At 51.8% G+C, this 11,105-nt stretch overlaps 1 pseudogene; it reads right to left on the reverse strand.

The window, feature by feature from the left end:
* Window positions 1-439: 439 nt before the first annotated feature.
* The window catches only part of LOC102379742, a 23,625-nt pseudogene continuing 12,959 nt past the window's right edge, over window positions 440-11,105 (reverse strand).

Consider the following 11,105-nt stretch of genomic DNA (forward strand, 5'->3'; position numbering starts at 1 on the left):
TCTACTGTGTCAACCATTTTCTGAGGAAGACAAAGCAAGACAAAGGAGGAGTAAACGTTAATGAGTATGAACCAAAGTGTATAACTGTAAGAAAAACCTATTGTTTGGAGCAGGACCCCGTCTCTAATGGCGTGAGGCCCCTGTCCGAAGCGGTCTCCATTCTGAATAAAGCAGTAGCGAGCAATGTGTGCTGGTGTTTGCTCCCTGCCTGCTCTGGCTAATGAGTAACAGGATCCACGTGTAACTGGATCGTCGTCTCCCTAGTCGTTGGACACCGCATGGAGTCGGGGTCTAACACTTACTGTGACCTTGCATAGGACGCAGGAACTGCCACAGCCTGCACCTCCTTCCCCCTGCCCCCATTTCCCCAGGAAAAGGCACTCTATTGCCCCCTGGCCACAGGCTCCTTCAAAAGGGCAGTGCCCTTTCTGCACAGCAGTACGTAGGAATGAGGCCTTCAGTGTAACCAACTCTTTTTATTGAGGTGTTGCAACAAGCCCTGGACAGTGGTGAACCCTTGGCAAAGGGAAGAGGCTGGGAACTCAGAGAGATCTGCCCTGGAAAGGCTTCTGGGCTCTACTCAATTCACATCTCAGTTGAGGAGAGGGCACAGAGCCCAACCACAGGGATACCATGTTCAGTACGATAGCTTTCTGATCAGAGACTGGATTAGAGAGAGTGCAGCTAAGGGCAGGAGGGAGGGGGACTGACATGCACCAAGGCATGCATAACTCTGGAGGGAGGCTGAGAAGCAAAACCTGACAGATTGGTGGGAGAATATGGCAAAGCTCTTCCCACACACAAAGCAATAATGTAGCTTTTAGCCTGTGAGGATGCGCTGGTGGAATGCCAGGCTGCAGGTGTGGATGAAGCTCTGCCCCCACACATATCACCGATGTGGCTTCTCCTCTCTGTGGATGCACCAGAGTATGGCCAGGTTGGAGGAACAGGTAAACCTCTTCCCACATTCAGAGCACTGATTTGGCTTCTCCCCTATGTAGATGCACTTGTTTGCTCAGGCTGGAGAAATCACTGAATCTTTTCCCACGCTCAGAGCAGTGATGTGGATTCGCCCCTGTGTGGATGTGCTGGTGTGCGGCCAGGTGGGAGGACTGGGTGAAGCTCTTCCCACATTCAGCACACTTATGTGGCTTCTCGCCTGTGTGGATGCCGTCCTGTTTGGTCAGGCTAAAGGAATTGCTGAATCTTTTTCCACATTCAGAACATTAATGTGGCTTCTCTCGTTTGTGGATGCGCTGGTGTACAGCCAGGTGCGAGGACTGGGTGAAGCTCTTCCCACAGGCAGAGCACTGATGTGGCTTCATCCCTGTGTGGATGCGCTGGTGTTTGGTCAAGTGGGAGAATTCACGGAAACTCTTCCCACACTCAGAGCACTGATGTGGCTTCATCCCTGTGTGGATGCGCTGGTGTGCGGCTAGGTTGGAGGAACAGGGGAAGCTCTTCCCACAGTCAGAGCACTGATGTGGCTTTTCTCCTGTGTGGATGCGCCGGTGTATGGTCAGGTTGTTGGAATTGGCAAAGCTCTTCCCACAGTCAAAGCACTGATGTGGCTTTTCCCTTGTGTGGATACGCTTGTGTTTGGTCAGGCTGGAGGACTCACTGAATCTCTTCCCACAGTCAAAGCACTGATATGGCTTCTCCCCTGTGTGGATGCGCTGGTGCATGGCCAGGCTGGAGGAGTGCGTAAAGCTCTTCCCACACACAGAGCATAGATGTGGCTTCTCCCCTGTGTGGATACGCTGGTGTATAGTCAGACTGAATAATTCACAGAATCTCTTCCCACACTCAGAGCACTGATGTGGCTTTTCCCCTGTGTGGATGCGCTGGTGTTTGGTCAGCCTGGAGGATTCACTGAATCTCTTCCCACACTGAGAGCAATGATGTGGCTTTTCCCCTGTGTGGATGCGCTGGTGTTTGGTCAGCCTGGAGGATTCACTGAATCTCTTCCCACACTGAGAGCAATGATGTGGCTTTTCCCCTGTGTGGATGCGCTGGTGTTTGGTCAGCCTGGAGGATTCACTGAATCTCTTCCCACACTGAGAGCAATGATGTGGCTTCTCCCCTGTGTGTATGCGCCGGTGCATGGCCAAGCTGGAGGAGCGGGTAAAGCTCTTCTCACACACAGAGCACTGATATGGCTTCTCCCCTGTGTGGATGCGCTGATGGGAGGCTAGGCTGGACGAGTGGGTAAAGCTCTTCCCACACTGAGAGCAATGATGTGGCTTTTCCCCTGTGTGGATGCGCTGGTGTTTGGTCAGCCTGGAGGATTCACTGAATCTCTTCCCACACTGAGAGCAATGATGTGGCTTCTCCCCTGTGTGTATGCGCCGGTGCATGGCCAAGCTGGAGGAGCGGGTAAAGCTCTTCTCACACACAGAGCACTGATATGGCTTCTCCCCTGTGTGGATGCGCTGATGGGAGGCTAGGCTGGACGAGTGGGTAAAGCTCTTCCCACACTGAGAGCAATGAACATAGCAGTGATGTGGCTTCTGCCCTGTGTGGATGCGCTGGTGTTTGGCTCGGTTGGTGGAACGTCTAAAACGCCTCCCACACTCAGGATACCGATGCTGTTTATCCCTCGCGTGAATGTGCCAGTGCTGAGCTAGGGAGAAGAAACGAGTGAAGGTCTTGCCACACGTGACACAACGGTACTGACAGTTTCCCCTATGCACATCTTGGTGCTTTCTTACTTCTGAGCGGCACACAAAACTCCCAAATCTGGTTAAGTGGTGCAAGAGCTCTCCAGAATTGATCTTGCAAAGAGCAGCTTGGGCAAAGCTTTTCCAGAACTCAGGGCAGGGGCGGCCTCTGCCCCTGGGCGTGGTGGGGAGCTCCTGCTTCCCTCTGAGGCCCTTCCTGCTGGCTCGCCTCAAATTCGGGGTCTCTCTCCAGAGGAACTTGGCTTCATGGCTCTTCAGCTCCACAAATCCTTCCCTGCACCCAGGGCTCCGTCTGGCTTCTGTTCCTTCTTCACTCTCACCCCCAAGGAGAGATCGCATCTGGGTCACTGCTACATTCTCCTTCTGCCTTTGGGGCTTCCCCTGGCTCTTGAGCCATCGTTTGTCCTCAAGTCTCACGGACTCCGTCTTGCCCAAACTCCCTGGGGTAATCCCGGGTGACTCCAGAGTTGCAGGCCCTTCCTCTGCTCTGCTCAGCAGCCAGGCACCTCCTACGTGGGGAAGAGGAACTCCAAGTTAGTCCCTGCCACTGCTATTCCCTCTGCTGCAACAGGCTTTCAAGCATGACTGGACCTGGGCACCTGCCTTTCCTTAAAAGAACAAGGTCTTCCTGCCCAACCCCAAGTGCTGGGCTTGAGGGAGGAACAAGCCCCTGTGGCAGGCTAATGTTCCCTGCTCAGTGGAGGTCAGAGCCACCTTCTCAGCTGGTAGCAGGATGAACAGCCTCACAATGGATTTTGGGGGCTCAACAGCAGTCAAAGATGTGTGGGGAATATGGCCTTACATTACTACAACTGCTACTACTTGGTAGAAAAAGCCCATATGGTTCATCCCTCCTACTTTCAAAGCCTGCTTTGGGAGGGGAGCATTTAAGAGCTGTGGCTCTCCCTTTTGGAAGGAGCAGGGTTGTGTGTCCTACCTGATAACTGTAAAAGCTTGGCCATTTAAATTATTGAACTGCTAAAACAATACCTTTTGTATAAAAATGCAATATCGTGGCTGGGACCATGTGAAAAAAAAACAATCCCAAATTGATCACATCTCTTGTGTTACATTCCTAATGTACCCAATGTTTATTATGCTAAGTCAGGCTACTCACTGACTCTATCTAACCCCAAATTAACTCATGCTTATTGCCCTAGGGGCCTTCGATCCTCACTGCCTTGCATATGCATTTATTAATTAGGGTATATTTCTCTAAACAGGCAGTCAGTCTCTAAATGTTTATTATGCTAAACCAGGGTACTTTCCTGAAATTCAAACCTATTTATTCTTCTTCTTATCTCCATTTACATTTTAATAAACCTGCTTTGGTCTAATAAGAGGTATCCCATACAGCCAAGGAAGCTTGTAAATCAAAACACCTCTCTCAAAACAGGCATTTAATGGCTGTCAAGAATCTGTCATAAATCATTTGATGCAGCTCCACTGTTAAAATAACTATCAAAAGATAGTATTCTGTAATCAACTCCCTGAAGGCATCTCATTCAGTCAATACCCACCCCATTCCAAAACTGACCAAATCTTGCAAACTTCACACACACACACACACACACACACACACACACACACACACACACAGAGGATATAATTGTAATATGTTAATTCTGTCCTTGCCTGCTTTGTTCAAACTTTGATTAACCAACTATCTAGAAAAAATGCTTTGAAGCTATACAACTGAACAAGTATAACAAGGGCAAAGTGCCAGCAGATGGTGGGCATCTTCTCCAGGGGGAAAAGGGAAACTGTAACCTGCCCCCAGCTGGACTAAGGCAATAGATCCACGCTTTGAGAAGGCTGAAGACTTGAACTAGCTTTAGGCCTGCATGAGTAGAGTCACTGGCTCTAATACGAAGACTGTGTGGTAATACAGCTCATTTATTTGATATTGGGAAAGAACCTTTGTCATTTGGTTTTGTAACCTGTTAGTAGTTAGTAAAGAAAGTCTTTCTGGTATTCATTAACGAAGTGTTGTGTCAATTCTTAAAGCACTAGGTTAAAAATCCGGTTTGTAAGTGCAACACTATCTGCTTCCAGGGAAAGTTCTGGGGCAGGGAACGAGCCCATGGGGCTTTCCTCTGCTGATGAAGCACAGGAGGCCTGCACATCACCAGAGTCTGCACTGGGACAAAGGCTTTGGCATTAACCTTCATGTGGACTTTGTGCTGAATCCCAGGTTCTGTGACACTCACGGTCCAGAGACGAAACACAATGGCACAAGCCTTGGGGGATTCACTTCCCCCTGAAACACGAAAGCTCGTGAATCGCACTCCCCCATAGAGCCATTCTGTAATTAGAGGGGGGTAGAAGTGAATGACTGCTCGTCTCCACAGTCTGGAATTTCAGGGCACGGGAAAGCCACCTACCTGCACACGCTACAGCATAAACTAGTTGAGGTCAGCACCCTGGAAGGGCAGCACAGGACAGGTCTACAAGTTTCAGGCCCTGTCACTGTGGACAGGGAGCATTTTTGAAAGGGGATTTGGGGGAGGGGACAGCCACGACTCACCTAGCCACAGGTCCTCAGAGCTTGAGATTTCCCCATAGTCCTCATCACCACAGACCCAGAGCTCCTCCTGTCCTTGCTGGATGCAGCGGATTAAGTTGGGTGTGGGGCCCGGATAACCTGTTTGGGGCAGTGGTTAAGGAGAGTTTGTGATTCAGTCCTGATTGCAAAATAACTAACTGGGATCTGGGGAATGGATCGAGTGAATTCATGGATTCTACTGGGGCCTTAAAGCACAGGCGAGGGTGAACCCTTGGGATGAAAGAGAAGGCACTGCAGGGAGAAGCATTTGATAGATGATGGCCTTTGTCACCCAGGTGGTACGGGGACAGTAATAGGAAACAAATCACCAACAACCCTGAGGTTTTATAAAAAAGGGTGCAAGACCAACAGATTTCCTAGGGACGGAGGTGTTGGAAGGAAAATTGAACCTGGTTTTGTCAAGTTGACAGATCTCCCAGAAGTCTGTCTGTCTGTCCTTAATGCTCCGGGCCAACTATGCATGTGTTGCCAAGAGAGCAGGCACTGATTGGCTGAATATACCCAGCCCATTCCTCACAATAGCCAGCAGGGAGTGGGAGGCGGCAGGCAGGGGGGACTGGCTGGGGTCAGGCCTGCCACACAGCGGGGTGCCTTGGGGGCGGTGGCTGGCAGGGATACAGGGGAGGGGAGGCAGGCAGGTGGAAATGGGCCAGACAGACTCAGAGTGGGGGGGAAGGGAGTGTGGTGGAGTGGGGTTAGACTCAAACCAGTGGGGAAGAGGGGACAACGTGGTGGGACCTGAATTGGCAGTGGCGGGGAATGGGGTCACCCCAAACCGGCAGCAGCGGGGAAGGGGGTCAGTCCCAAACCAGCGGCAAGTGGGGTCAAACAGGGTCAGGCCCGAACCAATGGCAGGGGGAGTCGCATCTGAATCGGCGGTGGTGGGAGGGCAGGGGGGAATGGGGTGGGACTCGAAGCAGTTCGGGGGTGGAATTGGGTTAAAACTGAACCGGCAGCACCGGGGAGGGGCGGGAAATGGGGTCTGACCTGAACTGGTGGGGGTGCAGGGGAGGGAATGGAGTTAAATCCGAACTGGTGGGGGTGTGGAGGGGGAAACTGGGTTGGACCGGAACCAGTGGCAAGGAGGGGGGAGCGGGCTTGGACCCGAAGTGATAGGGAAGGGGCAGAAAAGGGTTTGGACCTGCAGTGGCAGTGGGGGAGGGGAGCGGGTACATGCAAGGGTGGATGCAGAGCTCTGTCCCTGCCAGCCTCTCTCCAGCCCCCACCTCCCCGCTGTCATTCCTGAAGGGTGATCTACAAGTATTATATAACAAGCTTCGCTAATACAGGCAGTCCTCGACTTACAACATTGAGTTACAAGGTTTTGCACTTGCAATGTTTATAAATTGACACCCTGTTTCAACGTTATGATGTCAGTTTCGACTTTACAACACTTGATCTGATGCAACGCCATGCCAGCGAACAAGTTTGCTATGTTGCTCATCTCCCTGGAGAACATCTGTCCAAACTTCCTTGGATGCTTTCTTTAAGAAAGCGGATAAGACTCGAGAAAAGCCTACAGCCAAGACTCCTGAGAAGTCTCCAGCCAAGAGCCCTTCAAAAAGTCCAATCAAGAGCCTTTCAAAAAGTCCAGCAAAGTCATCTCAAAGAAATCCTTCCAAATCAATGATTGCTATTTACAACATAAATACATTAATGTAGCTATATTAGTCATCTATAACTGACCCAGTACAAAATTCTGGGGTATTCTGGTTTAAATAGGGTATGGGCCTTGGTTCAGTAACCAATCCCCCATTTATAACCTTGTTTCTTATGAGAAAATTGGTTCCAAGTTACAATGTTTCAACTTAAGACAGGGTTTTCAGGAACCAATTGTGTCCCAAGTCTGAAGACTGCCTGTATTAGAAATGGTGACATCACTAAAGGGTTATACCCCAAGTAAACAAGATCCTTGTTCACCATTCATACCATCTGCATGGATATCTGAGAGAAGATCAAGCCCTCCGACTAGGAGCAGTGCAACCAGGAAGCTCACCCAGGGCGCTGACTCAGGGGAGTGACTCCAGTCAGCTCTGGACAACTGCAACATGGTGAGGTTTCATGTTAACGCGCTTAGTTTTGATTAGCTGCCTGCTTATATTCTGGAAACCCAGTAAAGTGGACTACTTATATACTCACAGACCAGGCTGATTACCTGCTTTGTATTTAGTAGATATTGTTGTAATCAATAAAGCTTCTAACTGATTTTTGGACGAGTACTGTGAGTTAATTACATAGTTCTCCTTGCCCACAGAGAAGTAGGACTGGAGTTTCAGCCCAACAGGGGGTGGAGATGCAGTGCCATGTGATGTGCTAGACAGCAAAAAGTTTAAGCTTTCACTTTTGATGAGGCACAAAAATAAAAACACTCTGGACATTCTGGCAGCTGGACAACACCTGTGTTATCAATATCATTCAAGGGAAAGGAACAGAGGTGAGTTTCTTTTCTGCAAAGGTTTAAAGCGAGGCCAGGTGGCAGTGGTCAGATTCCAGGCCAGATGGCTAACCAGGACACTTCTTTGTAGGAGAGAGGATCACTCACCAACAGGGCAGAGGAAGGGAACATTTTATACGAACTGCAGTGGCAACGAAAGGAATCATTGCATGCAGTGGGAGGATATTCCCAAAAGGGAGATGAGCACTCAGGGGGGAAAATCTTGCAGGGTTTCAAAAAAAAGGTCCCACGTGTCCTGGACATGGACAACACAAGGCAGAAGAAAACATCTTTTCAGCACATGAACACCCATAATGTAGGAATGGTTGACATGGTCTTTGCTCGGCTACATATAGCATTGGAGCCCTTCCCTAAGGAAGTCCTTTGGAGGAACTGGAAGGAAAAGGAAGTGCTAGAAAAGCAATGTGAAGCTAAATACTTGAGCCCTGCACATTTTTGTTTTTATTTTGGAAATGTTTTCATGTTCCAGGTCAAATTAGCCAGATCAGTTACAAATCCTTTTGGACTGAGCAAAATTCAATCTTTCAAAAACCGTATATGGCATAGAACTGGCAAGTATCCTCCACCCCAGACATTTCAGCCCACAGCTTTGGATGCTCCCAAATTGATTGGCAGGCATCCCATATGCAGGCCCAAACCAGAAGGACATGGGTTCAGACGCCCCCAAGGCTCACCTGCCCTTGGAGCAGCACGAGGCCACAGGATGAAGCTAGGAGGACTTCCACACTTCTATAATGGAGGGGTGTAGCCGAGATCCTCCCACTGGACACTGGCCAGCAGGAAGCTATTTTCAAGTCTCTCGCAGGGAGTTCTTTCCACATTTGGACAGGGGTGCACACTCAACTACACACTGCCATTTAAATCTATTCTGGCTCAGGTACCAAGACCATTGCAGTGATTACACTCGATCCTAGCCCATATCAGATCAATGCAACTTGATCTTAGCCCACAAGAGGCCGAGAAACAACCGGCATTTGACATGTCTTATCCTGCTCCTGGAATCTATGCAACTTCTGGAAACAGCAGAGCGAGCTTCAGAGCAAGTCTCCAAGTAAACACAGCCAACCGAAAGCCTGCAGCCTGTTCAGATGAAGACATTAGGAAGCAACGTGGGCAGATGCTTCCAGGGACCTGGTGACAGAAGTACCCCAGGTCCAACACGTGTCCACATGTCACTAGAGACCGAGTGGAGGAAATTCAAATCCCAGGGGTGATAGTAGCAGACACTAAGACTTCCATTACCTTCTGCTAGGTTGCAACCAAATGAGAAGAAAGAGGATTTAGACAGCACTGACTGAGCATGCTTGGAGTGTTAGATGTGTGGGACAGGACAGGCTAGGCACGAAAAGGAGGAAATCAGAAGCATTTCCCAAGGAAAAGCTGGCAGTGAATTCTTTTGCCCAATTAACTTGAGATGACACAACCACATTGAAATGGGAGACCCCCTTGCTAAGAAATGACTGCATATGGAAGCACCGGGGGCTACAAGAACAGGAACGACTCAGATGAAGGCAGCCAGATCAAAAGGAGCACATGTTGATACGAAATGCCAGAGAGGCCTGGTCACCCATGGAGCCATGGGGGAGGATATGGATTTCAAGCATCAGGGAAAGGTTCACAGGGATGAGTGCTCAGAAGCAGGGAGAAGACAATAAGCGACACAGCTGACATGGCAACAGGGAGAAGCAGGAAACAGCTTTACCCAGGGAAATGAGGGCTTCACAGTTCCTCAGCATCTGGTCCCGGTAAAGCACCTTGTCTGCATCTTCCAGGAGCTCCCACTCTGCCCGCGTGAAATACACAGCCACGTCCTCAAAGACCTCCTGGAGCTGTAGCCACAAGCGTTACCCCATCAGTGTCTCCTGCTCCAGCTGCCTTCAGCCCCCACCACCTTCTCCGCAATCCCTGTGTGACAGCTGTGTGCAGGATGGGCCATGACACACAGATGTGCAAAATCCTCCATTGTTGACTGACATGGGATGTGGGTGCAGCCTGTTGGAGCTCGTGCCCTGCTCACCTCCATGCTTTCCCCCTGCTTTGCCGGCCTGCCCTGCCCCTTCTGCAGCTGGCCCAGCTCAGGGCTCTGTGGCGCCCTCTCCCCCAGCCTTCCCGGGGAAGTCCTCAGCAGCTCCAGGTTTGCAGGCCCTTCTTCAGGAAGCTGCTGATGAGCTCTGCTCATGGTCTCTGCACCTGTGCGTAGGGAAGAAAATGCACAGGTCAGCCCTGCTGCTCCTAGCACATGAAAGCCCTGTTGTCCGGTACTAGTCTCCGACTGCAGCAGCTGGAGGCTTTACTGTGTGGGAGAGCGGGGAGACAGAGGACTCAATTTCCCACTGCTCTTGCTAGCAGAAGCTGGAGAGGACCCCTGTAGCTCTGTCCCGGGCCAGCGATCACAGCACTGTGTCAGGGCCCGCAGGGACCTTGCTCCCAGGGAAAGAAGCTGGAGGTATGGGGAGGGGGGGCATGTTATCCCCTTGTTTTAAGGCAGTGGTGGGGAAATGCGAGGTTAGCGTTCCCCAGGAGGCGTGGCCTGTTCAGAGAGGGGGGAACAAGGAAAGCCACTTCCCCCAGCTGCATGTCCTGGCACAGAGACCTTCCCACTGCGGGGCTGCGCCTGCTGCTGCTGGGAAAGGCAGAGCCACAGCTCCTCACTGGCTGCTGAGGAAGGGCCTCGTCCTGGGGAGACCTGGGCACGGAGGGCTCACGCCAGAGGAGAAACAGCCGAAGAAGGGAGCACGGATTGGTGGACCGTGAATCAGGTCATTGCTTGTTCCCATGGCGGCAGGACAAGGCACAACCAAGATAAAGCCTCTCTCCCCTGGGTGCTGCACATACATCGAGACAGGCCGGGCGTCCCACCCACGGCTGCCCACCTACAGACATCAGAGCGCTGTCCCCGGCAAGGGGAGACGCTTGAGCCTCTTCCCCACAAGCAGGACAGCCCCCGAGACCCCCAGGCCCAGGCCCAGGCCCTGGCCCTGGCCTGCACGTGGCCCCTCACCAGATCCCGCGTCTGGCAGCGGCTCCTCTCTGGGGCAACAAGGGGCCTGGTCCCGAGGCCTTGCCATTTCCCTCGGTGCTGCCTCCTCCGCACAGAGATCTGCAGGCTGGGCTTGCGCCTGCTCCAGCCAGAAGTCGCCAGGCTGCTGTAGCGCCCCGGCGGGCTGCACCCTGCCCACGGTCACCTCCCCGGCCGTCACACTGACCGCGACCTGGGGACAAGACCAACCTGTCATGGGGGAGCTGGGCTGGGAGAGACGGGGCGGCAGGGACCACCCCGCAGGCACACGGCGATTCACTGACGAGCCGAGTGAAAGACTTGCACGTGCAGCTGCGATGCCGGCACCTGCCCCAGCCGAAGCCTGTGTGACAGGGGCACCGCCTCGGTGCAGCTCTCGCCGCC

This window comes from Alligator sinensis, unplaced genomic scaffold (assembly GCF_000455745.1).
Source record: "Alligator sinensis unplaced genomic scaffold, ASM45574v1 scaffold831_1, whole genome shotgun sequence".
Classification (NCBI taxonomy): domain Eukaryota; kingdom Metazoa; phylum Chordata; order Crocodylia; family Alligatoridae; genus Alligator; species Alligator sinensis.